Source organism: Gopherus flavomarginatus, chromosome 7 (assembly GCF_025201925.1).
Source record: "Gopherus flavomarginatus isolate rGopFla2 chromosome 7, rGopFla2.mat.asm, whole genome shotgun sequence".
Taxonomy (NCBI): domain Eukaryota; kingdom Metazoa; phylum Chordata; order Testudines; family Testudinidae; genus Gopherus; species Gopherus flavomarginatus.
The window spans coordinates 62,884,054-62,904,322 of record NC_066623.1 but is presented as its reverse complement, the minus strand read 5'-3'; the positions used below and the strand labels follow the sequence as shown (position 1 = coordinate 62,904,322).

At 44.0% G+C, this 20,269-nt stretch overlaps 1 protein-coding gene across 1 annotated transcript in view; it reads right to left on the bottom strand.

Annotated features, from left to right (window-relative positions):
• The window catches only part of RNF2 (ring finger protein 2), a 57,701-nt gene extending 39,617 nt beyond the window's left edge, over window positions 1–18,084 (bottom strand). The window contains exon 1 of the mRNA XM_050961468.1: window positions 17,871–18,084. The gene's annotated coding sequence lies outside the window, so the exon portion shown is untranslated. The remainder of the gene's footprint in view (window positions 1–17,870) is intronic.
• Window positions 18,085–20,269: the final 2,185 nt, after the last annotated feature.

Below are 20,269 nucleotides of genomic sequence, written 5' to 3'. Positions count from 1 at the left end.
TTGCAAATTACTAATGCATATTTTCCTTCAGTGCAGGAGAACTGTATGCATATTGAAGTTGTGGCAGATGTCCTCCGACTCACTGTAGTCCAGGGGATTGCTCAAAGAGGAAAAGAGGAGAGTGACAGCAGCAACAATGACAACTTCCTGGCACTAATGACTCTAAATAGCCAAATACATGAGTACTGGTAAGAAAGAAAATTGAAAGTGGACCAGACAATGCATAATATACCCATTCGTCAATACAAAATTAAATCATTCCCGTTATGTCAAAAATACATGAATGCATAAGCCAAGAAGTAAGAGACTAATGTTTTCTCTGTAATGCTTAATGAAACTAAAGATATTAGCAAAGTAGAACGAGTGTCAGTTGTGTTGAGATATTATTCGCACAGCGCCGTATATGAAAGATTTTTTGGCTTCAACCTCGTCAAGTCACTTGATGCAGAGTCTCTCTTTCATGATGTGTAGTATACATTGTCATGGTATGGCACTGATATATAGAACTGTATCACAATGGTGCCAATGTTACGAGTGGAAATTTTAATGGTTTGCAAACTTTCTTATGGGAAGAAATACCACAAGCACTATATGGTCATTGTTTCAACCACAGGCTCAATTTAGTTATTGTTTATGTATGCAAAGGAAACAAACATGCACTGGATTTTTTCACTATCCTGGAGAAATTGTCTTTTTTCTTTGTTCAGCTTTAAATACTAAATTCACATCCATTAAGAAGGTACAACCCAAAAATAAAGTCTTGGCATTGAAGAAGCTCTGTGACACTCAATGGGCATGCCAAGTTTCCACTTGTAATGCTGTAAAAAAGGCAATTTCATCCATTCTTGTCATTCGCTGTAACATCTCGAGATATATAAAGAAATGAGAGGGCAATGGGTCTACGAGGTCTTTAGCTCAGTATCAGAGTGACTTTTGCTGTCATCCTTTGCATGTTAACAAAAATTATTTAACTGCTTAAAGTTATATCTGACCACCTACAAGCAGTTGAGTGTGACTTTTTTTCAGGCATGCTTATCTGTGGACACTCTAATCAGTGAATTTCTGAACATGAGAGATTTGGAAGAGGCATTTGATGAAATATGGAGCAAAGCCATTACCACTGCTTCAGAAAATGATTTGAAGCCATCTAAAGTTTTGGGAGTACACAGTTGTGTACAAAATTTGCTTTGAAAACTTCAGGAATACATTTCAACTGAAGAACAGATGAAGGAGATTTCAGGACAAACTCCTTTTTACCAGACATTTATTTGAAGTTCTCTCCAGTTATTTAATCAGATGTTCTGAAAATAAATGTGTTCCTGATGGTATCAATTGCCTCAACCCAAAGTATGAAAACTTTATTGACTTTCTAAAATTCAAACCACTCGCAGACACTATGGATGTGATATAGACACTGTGAAGACAGAGGTAAGCCTCTTGCAAAAGTAACTGAACGCTATGAACAAGAGAAAAAGTCCAAAATTGACAGTTTGCCGCAGCTGCTAATTTCTTGGGATAAATACAAATTTGCCTTCCACAAGCTGCATAAATTATGTGTGATTGGTACAAGTATTCCTCCATCAAATGCTGCATATGAAAGGGCATTCTCGTGTCTTCGATGGGTGAATGACTAGCTGAGGAAGTGTATGACAAGTGACAGGTAAGGGACTCAGATGTCATGGCTACTGAAAAAAAGTTGTCCAAGTCTCTGCAGCTGAAGAGAGTTGTCAACAAATTTGCTGAAGCTTGATATGCCTGTTGAAAGCAGCAATAAGGTAAGTAAATTGTTACCAACATTATTTATCCCCATTCTATAAAGTATATGTAGAAAAATCTGTGTTCCCCTAATAACAGTCTTTACCACCCCTTCGGTACCCCAAACTAATTATTCTAGCATTGCCCCCGAATGGGACTGATCACGGTCTTTTTAATTTCTCTACTGCAGGTTGGGGAATGTACCAACCATGAGGCACCAGAGCAGCGTGTGTGCAAACACTGGAGTTTGTCTACAAACAAAGGATGTACCACTGAAATGGTATAACCTCCCTCACGTAGGCACAGTTATACCAATATAAAGGTGCTTAGACCAGTACAGCTTATTCTCATACAGGAAGGGGAATAAGCTACACCAGTATAAGGTATAGTTATGCTGGTTTAACTGCATCCACAGGTTGTACTAGTATAACTATATTGGTTTAAAAAACAAAAAACAGAAAAACTCAATCTATAACTGACAGTTGTACAAGTAAAATCTCTCTGCAGACTAGATCTCATTAACAAAACTTCATTGGAGGACATACAAATGATTATCTTTACAACTATAAAGGCCTGGCCTTTTTAAAATTTATTATTAAAGAAAGTTTAATTCCTGCAGAAATTGTAGGCCCCCTCATTTGCAAGCCCACATTTTCCTGCTAACAGGGATGAGTATGCAAATTGACCTTTCAAGTCTTGGATAGAAATGTAACAGTATCCCCAGATCAGTGAGACAGGAATGGTTAATTGTTTAAGACTACACACATTCCTGGATGCCGGCCAAAGATGCTAATCATGCCTCCCTTTTCCAAGAGTGGACAGATGTGTATCAGCATGCTTAGGGAACTATTTTAAAAACTTGTTAACATTACAGCATTATCTTATGTCATCTGCTGATAAGAATGTCAGAGAGATGCTACATTGAAGAAGCCACTCTTGCAGTAGCAGCGCCAGGGTTTTTCCTGTCCTAGGTGGCAGCGCTCCTCCTCTGAGCATTCGGCAGCGGGGGGTCCTTCCGCTCGGCGTCTTCAGGGCACTTCGGCAGCGGGTCCCGGAGCGAGTGAAGGACCTGCTGCCAAATTTCCGCCAAAGACCCGGAGCCGAAGGACCCTCCGCCTCCAAATTTCCGCCGAGGACAGCAAAATGCCACCCCCCAAATCCTGCCGCCCTAGGCGACCACCTAGGGTCGCCTAGTGGAAGCGCCAGCCCTGCACTCTTGGTTCCCACACATTTGTATTCTGTTCCCCACTCAGCTCTCTCCTGACCAACCTAGATCAGTCCAGTTCCTTCTTAATTGGAGAGAAAAATCAGGATGTTTTGTTTCAAGATACATAAAGAAGAAATAGATGGGAACTGGTAAGAACAGAGGTGTACTGAAGGCTGAGAAAGGCTAAATCAGTACATTACTGAGTTCACATATTGCTAAATATATGTAATATAATATTACTAGGAATCATCATTGCATGTTAATCCAAGTAATATAACACAGCACTATAGTACAATGTATATTAAACATGATGAAAAAAGTTATGTTTTAAAGCAAGTCTTCTACCCTTTTATTTGTAATGTTAAATCAATCACTTCAGTTTTGGTTACACTTAAAAAATAGTGTAATGCACACTGAAAACTAAACAGGCCCGGTGCAATAACTTTCCTAATAAAAATCCTTTACTAACATTTACAACTGTTCTTTACTTTCTGTTTTCCTACTTAGAGAAGTGTGTGTTGAAATATAAATTAAAATAATGAGTATTTTATATATATATATATATATATATATTAATTAAAAAAAAAACCACAATTAAAACAATGAAATTCCACCATGGCAGACAAAAGATTAGAATCTATATGAACAAAGGAAAAACAGTTTATGAAGCATTTACAGATGATATTTGACCTCAGATAGGCACATATAGCTCCCACTCATGTGAATGCTAGATGTTCAATTCATATCCAAGGGCACAAGTTAGCAAGTACCATTTATGTACAGGTATTAGCTTTATTATGGAGATGCCAGCTAAACTTCATACTTAAGGCTGAGCTAAGGTTTACACTTAAAGCAGGAATTCAACTTCTTATGAAAAATGATGTATCCTCCCTAAAGTTACAGCACTTTAACTATAGGATGATTTTCTTTCTGAGAATTTACAAGTAAATCTATTAGTTTATAAGTTAACAGTAATTCTAAAAATTGGTCCTTAAAAGACAGACTTTTTCCTTTGTTCTTAACGATCTTAACAAAATTCTCTCAACTGCCCATAAAATAAAAATCTCACTGAAATCTTGTCCACAGGCCACACTTGAGGTGTTTTGTTGTTATTTTTTAAAAAAAGATTCATAGTCATTCTCTATGGTCCCATCCCATCTGCTCCGATTCTGCCACTAGCACCATTAGCACCACTTTATTCTTCCATAACTGAAAGTTTCTCCTTTAGCAGAGACTACATTAAGATAAAGTTAAGCTTGAGAGTACATATCAATAATTTAGGGTTCAGCACATTACAGCGTTGTTGTGATTATCCCCCAGAATAAGCATAATAAATTCAGGAATTCCAAGTTAAGGTTACGCTGAAATGAAAACCAAATTTGTTGTGTGGGTGTCATAACTCCACTTTCATACATTAATCTTAATTCTGCCCTGTAGTGACACCATGAGGGGGAAAACAGATACAGTATTTAAAAATCAGTATAATCTAACACAAAACCACAAACACTGAAATGCCTTAACGGAAATTGTATGATTAAACACCCAATAAAACTGAGAAGTCCAAAAGGATCACAAGGCTTTACAGCATCAGAAGAAGTGAGCTGCAGCCCATGAAAGCTTATGCTGAAATATATTTGTTAGTCTCTAAGTGCCACAAGTACTCCTGCTCTTTTTGTGGATACAGACTAACACAGCTGCTACTCTGAAACCAATCTAAAGGCAGACACCCTTGATAGTAGTGGTTGTTTTAGAGGAGATTAGTTCTTCAGTATGCTTCTATATTCCTGGTCATACTTGTTCTGAATTTTTAAATCTACTGTTAGCCAGCCCCCAAATCCCTGATCATCCACAACCGCCTCCAATAAAAAAAAAAAATCAATTAGTATTTCTCTTCAACACTATGCTTCTGAAAATCCAGTAGCACATCTGAAACTATTATTAGGAAAGCCCTCCAGATGATATCTGATAGTGGGGAATACAAAATATTGATCCAGAGATTCAGTAGCACAAGATTTCTTTATTATATTCCTTCTCTTGAAAGGGAGAACAGGAGCTGACACATTTTGCCTGGTGCATTAAGATCTAGAAACTTCCTGCTAATTGTCTTTTCACAACTTACTGGCAGCGAAATATACTGATCAGTATTCTCTAGAGTGCAGCAATATTTCCAGCCTCTCTCTCTTAAGCTGCTCAACCTTGTATTAGCAAACATCTGAGTTTGACAGTTATGTTCTTACAGTTGCTTAATTAGCATTTGCCCGTGCGCACGCGCATACACACCCCAGGAATATGCAATGACAAACCAGAGATGGGCAAATTGCCACTGTTAACATTAACCAAAAGAGAGGCAATGCTCCTGTTTTAGGTGTCAAGAGAACAATTACTGCATTATTTGTTAAAGAATTAAAAATTGTGCCCATCATTCCTAAGTCTGTTTTATAGTTTCTAAAGGACTTTGACAGCAGCACGTTTTTAAAGCCAGGTGATTTCAAGTTTTATATTTCTCTTTTTCTTCTGTTTATTAATAGGCATCAGACTAATTTCAATAACATTTCATAAAAAGGGAGAAGTTACACACTCAACGCATTAAAGAGAATGTCATTCTCACCAACAGAGCTCAAATTTATTCTGATGATTCTGTATGCCCTTTAACATACCCAGTCTGCATTAGTATGCAGTCTTTTGGATAATTCTGTTCTTTTCCATATAAAAAATTCTTTGTGTCATTACCCAACCCCCACAACTGTTTTGATCCCTCTTTCTAATATCTTCTCCAGCTATGCAGAATTATAATAAATTGGTTTACTCCACTTACAATGCACCTTGACTGTATTATCACCTGCTTTTAAAGTGACCCCAAATGCCTTTAAATTCACAAGGATGCTAATTCTCACTAGTTTTCATATTTCATTTTGGCAAATCCCAAAGGGACATGGCTTCCTTGCAGATCAAGCACTACCTAGATCAATCTCCATCTAGATTCTTAAGGTGGTCTAGCTGTATATTCAATTTATGTCCAGCACTGGCAATCTACTCATTCCAAAGTTTAGCTCTCACATGATCACTGGCCATGTAGTGGAATTCCATGCTAAACTCACTTCAGAATTCACTGGTCTTAGCCATCAGGCACATCTACACTGGTGAAGTTACAGCGCCAGCAGTTACAGCACTGCTCAGAGAGCACAGAAGGAAAACACTGTTGTTCGTTCACACTGACAGCTGCCTGCAGAATGGGGTGTTCACACTTGCAGCAGTATTTGGAGTGGTGCACTCTGGGCAGCTATCCTACAGAGCACCTCTTTCTCTTTTGCTGCTAAGACTTGTGGGAAGGCGAAGGGGCATCCTGGATCCAGTCCCAATGCCCTGTGATTTACTGCTTCGCATCCCAGCAATCCCTGTACTTCGATCATTTAGCACCACCCTTCAACAGTTTGTGTATTGCGCGCCCTGCCTCTTTCAGGCTGCAGGAATGGATCCCGAACTGCTGACCAGTATACTGCTTGCTCTGATCGACACGTCATCAGTGGCTAGAGTGACCAGATGTCCCGATTTTATAGGGACAGTCCCAATTTTGGGGTCTTTTTCTTATATAGGCTCCTATTATCCCCCACCCCGTCCTGATTTTTCACACTTGCTATCTGGTCACCCTATGAGTGGCAGTGGAGTTATTCCTTAAACTACACAGGCAAGAGGAGTGCGACATTGATCTTGCCACATGAAGTAGCTATGACATAAGATTGCTTGTGGCATTCACGGAGGCGCTGACCACAGTAGAACGTCAGTTTTGGGCTCAGGAAACAAGCACCAAGTGGTGGGATCATATCGTCATGCACGTCTGAGATAATGAGCATTGACTGCAGAACCTTCGCATGAGGAAAGCCACATTCATTGGACTGTGTGATGAACTCACCCCAGCTCTGCAGCACCAGGACATGAGAATGAGAGCTGCCTTGTTGCTAGAAAAGCAGGTGGCGATTGCACTGTGGAAGCTGGCTACTCCAAACTGATACCGATTGGTCGCTAATCAGTTTGGAGTGGAAAAGTCGACTGCTGGAGTCATATTGATGGAAGTGTGCAGGGCCATTAATCTTATCCTGTTCCGAAAGACCATGACTCTGGGCAATTGTGGATGGTTTTGCACAAACGGGCTTCCCTAACAGTGGAGGAGTGACAGATGGCACACACATTGCAATTCTGGCACCAGACCACCTTGTCATAACATTTTTCCCAGATCTGGACCTTAGCGTCCAAAATATGAGTGTTAGCATGAAAACCTCCAAGCTTAGTTACCAGCTTGGACCTGGTAAAGCTGCCACCAGCCAGGAATCTATACAGTGCCTGGTGCACTGTGGTCTCCCCAAAAATTTCCCTGGGGGACCCCCAGACTCAGATTCCTTGAGTCTCACAACAAAGGGGAATAAACCATTTCCCTTCCCCGTCCTCCTCTCCAGGTGTTCCCTCCCTGGGTTCATGGAGAGATATACAGAAGCAAGCTCCGTGAATCTAAACAGAGGGACTCCACCCTCCCTGTTTCCAGTCCTGGAAAACAGAAGTACCGAGAGCTAATCTCTTCCCCCCTCACCCAGAGGGTATGCAAAGTCAGGCTTAGTAAATCTAACACAAAGAGATTTTCCCCCTGACTTCTTCCTCCCACTAATTCCCTAGTGAGCTGCAGACTCAATTCCCTGGAGTCCCCACTAAAGAAAAACTCCAACAGGTCTTAAAAAGAAAGCTTTATATAAAAAGAAAGAAAAGGACATAAAAATGGTCTCTCTGTATTAAGGTGACAAATACAGGGTCATTTGCTTAAAAGAAAAAAATGAATAAACAGCCTTATCCAAAAAGAATACAATTTAACACATTCCAGCAACTACACACATGTAAATACAAAAGAAAACAATATAAACCTTATTGTCTTACTATCTTTGTACTTAAAACTTGGAAACAGAAGATTAGAAAGCCAGGAGATAGAAAAATCACTCTCATAGCCAAGAGGGTCAGACCCAAGACAAAGAACAAAGAACTCACACACAAACTTCCCTCCACCCAGATTTGAAAAAGTCTTGTTTCCTGATTGGTCCTCTGGTCAGGTGTTTCAGGTTACTGGTGTTACCCGTTTACAGGTAAAAGAACATTAACCCTTAGCTATCTGGAGTCATATTGATGGAAGTGTGCAGGGCCATTAATCATATCCTGTTCCGAAAGACCGTGACTCTGGGCAATTATGGATGGTTTTGCACAAACGGGCTTCCCTAACAGTGGAGGAGCGACAGATGGCACACACATTGCAATTCTGGCACCAGACCACCTAGCCACAGAGTACATTAATCGCAAGCGGTATTTCTCTAGGGTTCTCCAGGCGCTTGTGGATCATGGACATTAACACAGGCTGGTCCAGAAAGGTGCATGATGCGCACATCTTTCGGAACACTGGCCTGTTCAGGAAGCTGCAAGCAGGGGACTTTCTTCTCGTACCAGAAGATCACCATTGGGGAAGTTGAAATACCCATTGTGATTCTGGGAGACCCCACCTACCCCTTAATGCCATGGCTTATGAAGCCACACATGGGGCAACTCAACAGCAAGGAGTGGTTCAACAAAAGACTGACCAAGTGGAGAATGACCATTGAGTGTGCATTTGGCTATTTAAAAGCCCGCTGGCAATGCCTGTATGGGAACCTGGACATGGTCAATGACAATATTCCTATGCTTGTAGCCCTGTGCTGTACGCTCCACAATATTTGTGAAGCGAAGGGTGAAACATCCCTTGTGATCCACCAGTGCTTGCAGCACCATTGAAAAGTACCCCTTGAGGTTTACGTACTGGCTGCCCTGATGCTCCAGTGCCATGATAGGGATACTGGTTCCATCTATCGCTCCACCACAGTTAGGGAATGCCCGACTGACCGGTAGCTGTCTGGCATTGCAAGCTTCCACAGGGCTATCGCCACTCGTTTCTCAACTGTGAGGGCTGCTGTCATCTTGGTATTCTGGCGCTTCAGGGCAGGGGAAAGCAAGTCAAAGTTCCATGAAAGTGCCCTTACACATGAAAAAGTTTCGCAGCCACTGGGAATCGTCCCACACCTGCAACATTATGTGGTCCCACCAGTCTGTGCTTGTTTCCCGGGCCCAAATATCGGCATTCCATGGTTAGAACCTGCCCCATTAACAGCATGATCTCGAAAGCACCGGGGCCCGCGGTCTGAGAGAATTCTGTGTCCATATCAATGTCATCATCAATCGTGTCGCCGTGCTGCCGTAGCCGCCTCCTCCTTGCCTGGTTTTGCAGGTCCTGGTTCAATATAAACTGCACGATAATGCGCAAGGTGTTTACAATGTTCATGACCGCTGTCTTGAGCTGAGTGGACTCCATACTTGCCATGCCATGGCATCTGCACAGATCACCCAAGAAAAAAGGCTCAAAACGGTTGTCTGCCGTTCTTTTCACAGAGGGTGAGAGAGGATGTAGCCAGAATCATCAGCAACAATGTTTTTTGCCCCATCAGGCACTGGGATCTCAACCCAGAATTCCAATGGGTGGGGGAGACTGTGGGAACTATGGGATAACTATGGGACAGCTACCCACAGTGCAACGCTCCGGAAATCGATGCTAGCCTTGGTACATGGACACACACCACCAAATTAATGTGCTTAGTGTGGCCGCGTGCACTTGACTTTATACAATCTGTTTCCAAAAATCAGTTTCTGTAAAATCGGAATAATCCCGTAGTGCAGACATACCTTAAGTGGCTTCGCAGTGTGTACACCTCGGGAGTTACAGCACAGAGAGCTGCTTTACTGGTCAGAAACTTGCCATTGTAGACAGGGCCATCCTAATAATATATCCATACCAAGAATGCTGCTGAAACTGAACCAGTGCTGATTACTCCAGGGGGTGGGGGGTGTTCTGCATGACTGTGCGCCTGCAGAAAACACCCCACAGAATTCTTGTGTTTCCCTGTGGAAAATGGCAGGGAAGCAAAGGGAAGCTGGGGGAGGGGGAGGAGGCAGGACAACCATGGGCGCAGTTTTTTGGAGGGGGATTGCTTCCCTCCAGAAGTGAGGCATGGGGAACACACACTGCCCCTACCCTCAATCATTTCTGCAAGCTCAGAGCTTCCCAGCTGAAGGAGGCTGGGGGTATGTCTACATCTACAATTTTGCAGCGCTGGTTGTTACAGCTCTATTAGTACAGCTGTATAGGGCCAGCGCTGCAGAGTGGCCACACTTACAGCAACCAGCGCTGCAAGTGGTGTTAGATGTGGCCACACTGCAGCGCTGTTGGGCGGCTTCAAGGGGGCTTCGGGGAACGCGAGAGCAAACCGGGGAAGGAAACCAGCTTCGCCGCGGTTTGCTCTCGCGTTCCCCGAACCCCCCTGCAAACCGCAGGGAAGGAGACCTGCTTGCTCGGGGTTCGGGGAACGCGAGAGCAAACCGGGGAAGGAGACCAGCTTCGCCGCGGTTTGCTCTCGCGTTCCCCGAACCACCCTGCAAACCGCAGGGAAGGAGACCTGCTTGCACGGGGGTTCGGGGAACACGAGAGCAAACCGCAGGGAAGGAGACCTGCTTGCTCGGGGGTTCAGGGAACGCGAGAACAAACCGGGGAAGGAGACCTGCTTGATTACCAGAGGCTTCCTCAGGTATGCTGGGATACCTGCTTATTCCACGGAGGTCAAGAAAAGCGCTGGTAAGTGTCTACACTTGATTACCAGCGCTGGATCACCAGCGCTGGATCCTCTACACCCGAGACAAAACGGGAGTACAGCCAGCGCTGCAAACAGGGAGTTGCAGCGCTGGTGATGCCCTGCAGATGTGTACACCTCCTAAGTTGCAGCGCTGTAACCCCCTCACCAGCGCTGCAACTTTGTGATGTAGACAAGCCCTGGGTCTCAGCTCCACTGAATCTGCAGCTGAACACCGCCTTCTGGGTCCTAGTGCCAGTCGTGCTCCCCTTCTATGTGCTGGGAGCCTTCCTGTTTTCTGTGCAACAGTGAGTGGTTGCAATGGGGATGGGTAAGGAGGTGTGTGAGGGAAAGCGATAGCAGGGAAGGAAAGGGGTGGAATAGGGCAGTGGAAGGGGAATGCAGGAATGAGGGGAGGGGGAAGGAGAAGAAAAGGGAATAGGGAAATTGCAGGGGGAACCAGGAGCCCGGCATGTGGCATCCCCTCGGAAGCAGCTGTGGCTCCCCCGTTAAGCAGGCCCATTGAACCTTCACCCTGACAAGCCCTACCCTCTTACATCTGGACACCCCCTTCAGCTTCCCACACCCAGACCCCCACCCCACTGATCCCCAACCAGTTGCACTTGGACCCCCACCCCATCAAGCCCCAATCCCCCAGCATCTGCCCCCATTTCTGCCCCCCACACCCAGACCCCCAAGCTGAGCCCCAACCACCTGCACCTGGATCCCCTGCAGAATTCCACTGTCCCTGCACCCAGAACCCCGCAACAAGCCCCTGTGCATCCAGATTGTCCACTGAGCCACCCGCACCCAGATTGCCCCACACAGAAATCTCTCATCCCACACCTGGATTCCCCCATACTATGCCCCTCCACATTTGGATCCTGCTGGGCTGGTGCACCTGGCACAGAGGGGCAAGGCCCTGGGGTGTTTCTGGGGCAGGCCCAGCCCTTACCCTGTGTCAGGATCAGGTGCAGACTCACTGCCGAGTCCCTGTATCAGAGAATGTTAGGGCTTCAGGATGATCTCCCACCTTAATGCAGCAAGTAGCCTGTGCTCCCCACTGCCATGCTGGAGCCACATTTATTCACTGACAAATAAAATTTGCAGAATTAAAAAAAAAGTTTGTATAACTTAATTTTTTTGGTACAGAATTTTTAGGTACATAATTCCCTCAGGAGAAGCTGATGGAGGCAGTTGCTGGGTTCGACTTCCAATATCCGTATTTCTGATATGGAATTTCCATATTTATGCATACTCAAGTTCAATAATTTTTCAACAAGACTATTACTAAAACTAAAGCAAGATGAGGTTTTAAAAAATTCTAGCACAAAACCGAAAATCTCTCCCTTTCAGTTAAAACAAATAATTCAAATTTCAGCTTTACTAATGCAACAGACAGTTCAGAAACTTCCTACTATTCAAGCTAAAATGAACTGACGTTTATACTTATATGGTGTCTGTATTTTGTCTAAAAGCAATATTAAGCTGTCACACATGATTAAAGCTCTGTGCCAAAACTGAAATGAAGAATCATTACAGAAACAAACTATCCTATCAGTCATCACTGCTGGTCCAGGCTGACAGATGAGACCAGCACTTGAACTCAAAAGGTATTAAATGCACATAAGGATTTAGAGCACAGCTAATTTAAAAAACAAAAACACACCATGAAGGACCGAAATCTAACTCCATGTGTGTCAATGAAAGTATTGGCACTGATATCAGTGGGAACTGGATCAACCTTTGTATTACAGTCTAGATTATCCAAAACAGGAGTTTTCATGCCTTTTGTGGCTAGAGCTAAATTATATTTTTAATTATGGTTGATGAGCTAAGGATACAGAATAAGGCTCATATGCTACACACAATCCATAGCAGCTCTCCCAAGGAGGTCAACAGAAGTTCTGCACAAAGATGAAGCAAATAAGACCTTTATGAAATGGCTACCATTTAATATTCTGTCATTTCTGTCCCTTGTTTGCAGATTTGTGTGCCAAATTCTAGTATTCGTGTACATGAGTAAGGCATGCTACTATATCTGCATTCTGTGCATGACTGCCAACCAACCATCATAAGGGCTAATTTTTTTTTTAAAGAAAATAAACAAAACAAAGATATTAGATTCTTGAGAATCTGAATCTATGATGGAGGTTGGATAAATACATCATACAGGCTAGGAAAGACCCCCCTTATCCAACTAACATACTCATATTTTTAAAATAAGCTCTTTTCTTTAATAAATAAATAAATACAGTGTGAAGCATAAGAAAGCAGGTTACAAATAGAGTAAACGTTAGCCAGAAATGCACTTCATCACTTTTAGAATGGGGCAGTGCTGGGAAAACAGTACATACTCAGCCTTTAATTCAGACTGCTAGTAATGCATATGATACTGTCGGGGACTTTAACCCAAAAGTGCCCCATGTATCCCCATTGTGGAATGCACCCCTTGTGGCAGAGCTGTGCTTCAGAATCACAGCTTTCACTTTTAAAGACCATTCTAGCCCTCACAGTACGCTTGGCTCATTTTTTTAAGTTAACCAAGTTAGTGTTATCTTCCTGAAACAATAGTTCTGGGAGGTATAAATTGGCCATTCAACTCAATAAGGATGTTTTTCTAAGTGATATGCTCTAGTTTAAACAGGAATCAATTCAGGGAAATCCTATGGCCTGCATTATATAGGAGGTCAGACAAGATGATCACAGGCATTTTTGGTCTTATAATATATATGAACTCTGACAATTTAAATGTCAATATTGTTAACAATTTCACTGCTGATTATTTTAGCAGAAATACACAGCTGACTTGCTTACACAACAATCCAAACAGTCGCCGCCCACACCTCCACTGGCACCAAAAGTCACAAACTATCCTCAATCCAGCTGCCAAAGTCTCTAGCTTTCCCCAACTTCTATGATGCAGTTAGTCCAGCAGTTCTTAAACTGTGGGTTGGGACCCCAAAGTGGGTCACAACCCTGTTTTAATGGGGTTGTCAGAAGCGGATTGGGGTGCAATGAAGCTTGAGAACCCTTAAGTTAGTCTGATATTGACAATGCCTGTATGCAATACTGAAAACAGGAGGACAACATACAAATGAATTGAATTAAACCAATTTTATCATTTTCATATTAAAGTAAAAGACTCATTTTTTTAAATTTATCTGGAGTTGTGGGAGAATTGCCAAGCTGCTTTACCAGAGTACCACAGAATCCAGGAACCTTGCAACAGCATCAGGGCAAGAGTATGTGAGGTCCTACCCATTATACAGCCTCCAAATGATATCTAAGGGCTTGTCCACATTTGAAAGTTAATTAAGATAGGCTGTGAATTTAGCTATTCTTGTCCAGCTCCATTTGTGGACACTATTATTCCAGAACAAGGTTGCTTAGTTCCTGTTTAGCTTAACCAAGTGGCTTACCTGAGTAACCCAGGAACTTTCTCTATATGTAGCAAACCCTTAGGTACACAGCAGTGAGGTGCATCAAGCTGCTCATTTCAAGCAGATTCAGTCAAGCTGCTGAGATTCGGTCACATGCAACTATCAGGAGAAACACTGCTTTAAAATCTGCCTAATCAGCATACAATTTATACAATATAATCCACTATTATCATATCTAACACTCAGTTTGATCACCAGTGATACGAGTTAACAGACTACAGAGAATGTAGTATGTTGTAGCCATGGTGCTCCCAGGATATTAGAAAAAAAAGATGGATAAGGTAATGTCTTTTATTGGATCAACTTCTGTTGGTGAGACCCACCTTGTCGATCTACAGAAAATTTAATTAACCACAAGAATTAGCAGGTTATTCCTCAAGAACTTATCAGCTACAGTGAGTCAGATCATCGGCAGAAAACCAGAAAGTGATATAACTTTTATTGCATACAAGAAAAAGACATTCCATTGCCTGAATATATATAAGAGAAGTTCTAAAAGTCAAATAACTCAACCTTATATATAATTGCTTTACATTTACATTTTTATCACATTTGGTAAGTGAAAACTTTGATCTAGTGGTTGGCCAAAACCAACAGTAATACACAGGATTTCAGGCCTCTCACCCACCACATATATCTTGGCTGACAATATTTACACCAGGTTTAAACCCAGTAATGATCTGAAATAGTTTAACTTTAACCCCGTGCGGTGGAAGGGAGGAGGTTTTAAAAAAAAAATTGTAAAAGAAAAGAATACTGCTGCTCTTGCTCAATCAAACTGCTCACAAGAGTATACTGCAATCCAGAGGTGGAAAGTGGGGAGGGGGGGAGAAATCACAATTCTTTGAATATTTCTACATTGCTACAAGACTGTGCAGCACGATGACGCTGAACTCTATTCATTCTTCACTGAATTATTTTAATTTAAGATAAGCTTCTCCACAGATCAGTTAATCTTCCCCACAAAAAATAAAAAATCAGATTTAACAACCCTTCTTCTTGCCCCATAGTCAATCAAAAGCAGGCACTTGAAATTCCACCCATGCTTTACGTGAACTATGTGAAGCATTAGTGACTCACTTTACATTGATTCCTCTGTTTTTCCTGAATGTCTTGATTAATTATTATACTGGTGTTTTAGCTAACCCAGACTGTGTCTGGACTTTATTTTTTTCCCCTTCTTTCTTTTTTGGGAGGGGGGTTTCATTTAAAAAAAAAGTGACTCATATGCTGACTTTATCGTCCACGTTATATATTTTACCTGCCTTTTCTTCTTGCTTTGTTTCACAATGATTTTTCATTTGGTTCTTTTAAGTGAGTGTTGGGAGAGAATAAAATAAATATTTAATGGAATTCAAAATAATCCTGGTATCAAGATATCTGTGTCATTTGTAACCCTGATGGGACTCCAGTGTTTGATAACTACATTTCTGCCTCAATGTATATCATCAGCCCCTAAAGTTTCAAAACCCTGCTCTAATTACACAACAGGCGCCAGCAAATCTTTCTACACAAACACAACACATTACTGTATGTCATTCTTAAAACACAAAATGCTATTGATACAGGCGGAAGCGTGCCACATATTTCATTGGGACTCTGCATATTACTTAAGCAGTGAGACACAACAGGCAGTGCTTTTCTTGGCAATTATAGCGGAGTTGGTGTTGGAGCTAGGATACTGACAGTCAAGTCATTTTATCCACCCAAGAAGTGAAATAATCACCCTAAAATTCACCATCTGTGGTAGCCTCCTGCTATTATGAAATTGAATAAATATAGAAAACAAACATTTGTTAGCATTATGAGTATCAATGTCAGATCACAGAGTCAAAGCTCTAACTGAAAGTTTTGAACCTATTTCGATTTCACTGAGATACATGTGACATGGCTTTAGACCCAGCCACCAGTGCAGCTTTCCCACAGTCACTCTCACACTAATGTCTATGCCTAGCAAATGCACAGATCTGGCACTATGCTGTAACTCTCCTTCCACCCCATCCCACCCCCCCCAACAAGTAACCCATTTAGGCTAAAGCTCCACACACACATCTTTAAATGTCAAATAATACTTCAAGATAACTGCTTATATGATTTACACTACATTTTGTGAAAGAAAAATATCTGTGTCTTGGCTGACAACTTATACACCCATTCTGAGTTTGACAGGATGTATAAAAATGACAGACTGTAACATTACAAAAATAAATTTATAATGAAAACACGAAAGTATTCCGCTGCAGTACTTCTAGCAGGAATTCCTACAATAAATCAAATCTTTGTTACAGAATGAATGTCATATTTAAAGAGATTGCCCAATCGATCCAAAAATAGTTTCACACATGTACTAGTAACATGTTTTCAAATGCAGAGGTATTCTTTTAATCTTTTTTTTTTTAAAAAACCTGTCCCATCACTAGGGATCTCATGCAGCATTGCATCTCACCAATACCCAACAGGAATAATGATATTAGAATTTGACCTCTGTTTGTGTTGGGTATCACCTTACTCCACTTGATTCTCTTGACTTCAATGGGATTATTCATAGACTAAGAAATCTAGCCCAAGTATTTTTATAGAAAAGGCAATACTAAAATCAACTAATGGAGTTTAGCATGCACTCCAAAAGGACAGGAAGACATTTAAACTAAAAAAAAAAATTGCTTAAAATGGATTGTTTTATATATTAATTTAAACGGTGTTAAAAGGTAGGCAAGTGCTCTCAAAAGGTTCTGTCAAACTAGAACACCCAGCAAAAGTTTTAAGCAAGGAGTCTTGTCAAATTGGTACTGGAAACAGCGTAAATGTTAGTGTGGACACTAGCCCTCACAATTCCTTGACAAAAAGACTTGCTTCAGCCCAGTCTTTCTGATACCCTATTGAAAATTATGTCCATTCTATGCCTGCAGTTAAACATTCAATACCCATTGCTCACAACTGTGAAGGTGTGCACATGGCTTCAACGAAAAAAAAATAGAGCAAAAAAAAGATGATGATAGCACAGTGGTTTTGCCAGTAGGTGAAACCAAGACATTTACCACCCCTCTCTCAAAAAATAACTGCCCCAGGCTATCTGAAATAGCATCCTCTTGCTTCTTCCCCAAAAACATGTACCCATCTTGCCCTCTGTGGTTTACACTGTTGTTCGCCCTTACGACGCAGCGCTATTTACCTCGCACCGCGGCTCTTTGTGTGTATTCGGCCCCTGTGAGATTGCCAGCAATAAATCGAGGGACACACAGGGGCTGCCATCCCCTTTAGGGATTAATCAACGTTTGCAGAGCGCTCTGGAGGTGCAAAGCGCTGTGTAGATGCTGAGCGAGACCCGCCGCGATGGGAGAGGAAAGTCCCGACATGTCTGACACGAACCCACTGCCAACAAGATAATCACCAGGAGCCAATCCCGCCCGCCCCAAGCACAGAGGCGTCTGTGCCCCCAGCACAGAGACAGGGGAAGCAGAACCCAGACAGCTCGGGCTGCGGGGAAAAACACCGACACCAACACCTCCTTGCTGATGAGCAGCGAACACACCCGCCGCAAAGGGGGCACGTTTGTGGGGAGCCCTGGGACCCCCTCGCCGGAGCATGGGGAGACCGGGGTTAAACCACTGCTGGGGCGAAGGGTCCCACCACGGGGAGCCGCCAGGACTAACCCCCCTTGCGGCACGAAGGGGCCCCGCCCGCGGAGCCGGCGAATGATGAGCTGCGATCCCCAGGCAGCTCTGGCCACCCCAGCTCCGGCGGGGGAAGAGACCCTGCCCCGCCCGCTGCCCCCTCACTCACCGGCTGCGAGCTCTCCCCTCGGCCGAGCCCCTTCTCCGGCGCCCGGAGCAGCCACAGCCCCAGCAGCACAATATGGCGAGCGGCAGCCTCCGCAATGGAGCTCGGGAAATAGAAGGGAGTTACATATTCATGGCCGGGGCCGGGCAGGGGGAGCGGGGATGGGACTGGGCTTCCCGAAGCCCCCTCCCCGGCGATGGGGAGCGAGACAGCTCAGCTAGCAGGAGCTCAGCTCTTCTCTCCCCTCGCTCCCGCTGCACAGCCCTCTCCAGGAGCCCCTCAGCCCAGCTCCAGCCCCTCGGTGCCACTGCCCCCCTCCCGGGGCTGCACAGCCCCCCTCAGCCTAGCTCCAGCCCCTCAGCGCCTCCACCCCCCTGACTGCACAGCCCCCCTCAGCCTAGCTCCAGCCCCTCAGTGCCACTGCCCCCCTGGGGCTGGACAGCCCCCTGCAGCCTAGCTCCAGCCCCTCGGTGCCACTGCCCCCTGGTGCACTGATCCCCAGTGCCACTGCCCCCCCTGGGGCTGCCCAGCCCCCCTCAGCCTAGCTCCAACCCCTCGGTGTTGCCCTTCCATGCTGCACAGCCCCCCTCACCTCAGCTCCAGCCCCTTGGTGCCACTGCCCCCCCCAGGCTGCATAGCCCCCACTCTCACCCTAGCTCCAGCCCATCAGTGCTGCCCTCCCCTGCTGCTCAGCCCCCCTCAGCCTAGCTCCAGCCCATCAGTGCTGCCCTCCCCTGCTGCACAGCCTCCCTCAGTGCTGCCCCCCTCTGGCAGCACAACCTTTCTTGACCTAGCTCCAGCCCCTCAGTGCCCCACCTCAGCCTAACTCCAGCAGCTCAGGCCCAAGTCCTGCACTCCTCCATCCAATGCCTTCATCTTCACTCTGCACTGACAGGCTGAAGCTCTGTGTTCCTTCCCTTTTGGCTTCTCCTTTCAGGCTTCCCACCTCCCCATCTTGGTTCAGCCCATTAGTGCAGAGCCTTATGCTTCACTCACCCTCTATCCCCCATTTTACCTCTAATCCTCTGTTACAGAGCCCTTTGTTTTCACCCCTACATAACCTTTACCTCTAGGCATTGAACCTTATGCTGAACCCAAGGAATGTTCCCCCTTTATCCTCCCTAGCTGCGCTCCAGGTGTTCAGTGCAGAACTTGGGCTGCCCCATTAGCACTCCCTGGGTGCTAATGCTTGGGCTCCTACCTTATCCTGAGTGTTTAGCCTTCTATTTCTCCCCTCCGAGCTCCCCACCCCTGGGCCCTTTATGCTGAGCTCCAGACATGGAGATGCAGTACCCTCTATTCCAGTATCCTATCCCCATTCTCCCAACTGAGCTCAAAGTTTCCTTTAGCTGAGTCCAAAATGTAACTACTAATGCAGAAACCCTTTTCTTCTGTTTTGTATTATTCAATACTTTCCAGATGATGAAACTGAACCAAGGAATAGAAAATACTTTTCAGCACTCCTCCCTTTCTTTGTTCAACATCACACACTTGAATTAAGAAACTGAACTAGTGAAGCCCACTGGAGGAGGAAGATGCAATACAATATAAGGATACCAGAAGGGAGCAGTAGTTTTTTATTATGCTATAATAAGTCATGTTGGGCTGCATTTGTTTTTCATGTTTACCTGCCACTGACTTCAAAAGGCAGCTCATTTCTGATTTTCAGATGAGACCTTGAACTGGGATCTGTAGTACTTGTTATTAGATAGCTCATGTTTTTTCTCACTCTGTCCCAGTGTATGTTTGGGTAATTACCTAATGCTAAGCTAGCCCTCCCCAGTGGTTTGAGCATTGGCCTCCTAAACCCAGGGTTGTGAGTTCAATCCTTAAGAGGGCCATTTAGGGATCTGGGTCAAAAAGAGGGCTAGTTCAGTGGTTTGAGCATTGGTCTGCTAAACGCACACCCAATTTTACTGGCATTAGCTGGATCTCTGTGCCCATGAAGAAGTATATTGAAGTCAGTGATGCTATATTGATACAGGTGTGTTTGCTTGTGTGGCTGTCAAAAGATCAAGGACTAAGGGTACATCTACACTACAGGATTATTCCGATTTTACATAAACCGGTTTTGTAAAACAGATTATATAAAGTCGAGTGCACGCGGCCACACAAAGTACAATAATTCGGTGGTGTGCGTCCATGTACTGAGGCTAGGGTCGATTTCTGGAGCGTTGCACTGTGGGTAGCTATCCCATAGTTCCCGCAGTCTCCCCCGCCCATTGGAATTCTGGGTTGAGATCCCAATGCATGATGGTGCAAAAACAGTGTTGCGGGTGATTCTGGGTAAATGTCATCACTCATTCCTTCCTCCATGAAAGCAACGGCAGACAATCATTTCACACCCTTTTTCCCTGGATTGCCCTGGCAGAGACCATAGCATGGCAACCATAGAGCCCGTT